This window comes from Prionailurus bengalensis, chromosome B4 (assembly GCF_016509475.1).
Source record: "Prionailurus bengalensis isolate Pbe53 chromosome B4, Fcat_Pben_1.1_paternal_pri, whole genome shotgun sequence".
Classification (NCBI taxonomy): Eukaryota; Metazoa; Chordata; class Mammalia; order Carnivora; family Felidae; genus Prionailurus; species Prionailurus bengalensis.
In genome coordinates, this window is record NC_057358.1 from 20,950,667 (window position 1) to 20,952,967 (window position 2,301).

Consider the following 2,301-nt stretch of genomic DNA (forward strand, 5'->3'; position numbering starts at 1 on the left):
CCTCCACAAATATTTCAGTATGAATCTCTGAAAGCTAAGGACTCCATTTTTAACAAATGATTCTCACGTGAATAATAAATAAAATCTAGGCATAAAGGAAGGTTTCAGAATATAAATTCTGCCTTTCTCTCAAACCAAATTATTTAAACTGAATCTGTCCCCTTTCATTAATATCTCTACTTCAGACACTATTTGTATTTTGGCTTCAATTAGAATCGCACTATGTAGCAGGCAAAATTCCAAGTACTTTACATAAATTATGCCACTTAATGCTCACAACAGCCTTGAATGGTCAATACTAATATTATCCCATTTTACAGATGAGGAAAATGAGGCACAGTGAGGTTAGTAACCTGGCCAACATCAAACTCTTGGAATGTGTAAATGAGCAAACGCATCGTTGTTCGTTCCCAATCAGAGTTAATCTCACCATCGAAATGACTATGCAGTGAGCTTACAATTTGTACCTTATCAAGCTTGGCTGTACTTTGCATTTCCATACCTACTCTTTTTTTAATTATTTTATTTTTTTTTAATATGAAATTTGTTGTCAGGTTGGTTTCCATACAACACCCAGTGCTCATCCCAACAGGTGCCCTCCTCCATGACCATCACCCACTTTCCCCTGCCTCCCACCCCCATCAACCCTCAGATTGTTCTGTTTTTTAAAAAAAATATGGAATGCTTCACGAATTTGCACGTCATCCTTGCGCAGGGGCCATGCTAATCTTCTCTGTATCGTTCCAATTTTAGTATATGTGCTGCTGAAGAGAGCACTAGTCTTTTTTTTATTTAAAAAATTTTTTTAATGTTTTATTTATTTTTAAGACACAGAGAGACAGAGCATGAGTGGGGCCGGGGCAGAGAGAGAGGGAGACACAGAATCTGAAGCAGGATCCAGGCTCTGAGCTGTGAGCACAGAGCCCGACACTGGGCTCGAACTCACGAACTGTGAGATCGTGACCTGAGCCTAAGTCGGCCACTTAACCGACTGAGCCACCCGGGCGTTCCCCATTTCTGTACCTACTCGTAAGACTGGACATTAAACCTTACTGAGCAGACACAGATCACTGTGAAGCATGCTAGGTGACTTAAGACTTCTTCTCAGGACAACTACCGATCTTATTTCCATAAGTGCCTTTTCAAGTGTTCTATATATTCTGTGAAATCCTAAGCACTCTGCCTCAATGGAAACTACTTGAGAGGCAGTGCCGAGAGGTACCCACCATGCTGGATGATGTTGTCCAACCACCTCTGGCTGTGGGACGGAGGGTAAGTAGCTGTTCTCCAGGTCCTGGTGCTTCCCTAGCCCCATCCAAACCTTGCCACATTGTATTACAATTACCTCCTTATTGGTGTGTTTCCTTAGAGGTTCCTTGAGGCCAGGAGCCAATCGGCCGTATGTTGGTTTGGCTGTTGGTTCTTTTTCTGCATCTGAGAACTGACCCTGGCGGACAGTAAATGCTCAGGAAGTTTTTCCAGATCTTATAATTTCCTGAGGAGCACAGGGAAAGGGAGAGAAAGTCTCAAGCAGGCTCCATGCTCAGCACAAGCCCAATGCCAGACTCAACTCCATGACCCTAAGATCACGACCTGAGCCAAAATCAAGAGTTGGACACTCAACCAAGTAAGCCATCCATCCAGGCACCTGTAATTCTCTGAGTTCTTTTTCGTTTTCTTTCAAATCAGGCAAATAACGATGTGTCCGGCCGTGACGAAAATTCAGAATAAATAAAAGCAGCCCCGCAAATCAGAGAAAATACAGATTTTTTAAATCGAGGGGAAAGATGTTGCCTGATTTTCCAGTAGGTCTGCCCACATGGACATTATTCAACGTATAGTTTTCCAGTGCCTTTATAGATATAGTTTTTGGAGTTTATTGTGGGAAAAATGAAAGGTCTATTATGTGAAGTTTAACATTCGCTATTTCAATATTTGAGATTCTGAAGTTGAAGTGTCATTACTAATAGTTATTTTAGGTTTGTAAGAGGTAGGCAAATGAGAACAAGGACTGAAAAGGTACAATTAAGGTCAATATTAATCGAATGTTCATGTATTTCCAAGTTATCCCAAAATATGTTCCTCACGTTTAATAATACAGTCAGAAGATCATCCAAATTCTCTGAAACTGCTCTGGTTTTAAATATTTGCCATATTGTTCCCACATGCATTTTCCAGATCAGATGCCAGGATTTGGTTTGGAAAATATAATGTACATAATGAGCTGTTAACGGTATTAGACTTGTGCCTTGGCTTCATACTTGTCCTTCTTAACAAGCTTCTGCTTCTTTCTAAACGTGA

General features: G+C 40.7%; 1 non-coding gene across 1 annotated transcript; it reads right to left on the bottom strand.

Moving 5' to 3' along the window:
- Positions 1-670: 670 nt before the first annotated feature.
- Positions 671-777, bottom strand: LOC122474091. Its single transcript, XR_006294784.1, has one exon. It is a non-coding gene; the product is annotated as a U6 spliceosomal RNA (small nuclear RNA).
- Between the last annotated feature and the right edge of the window lie 1,524 nt (positions 778-2,301).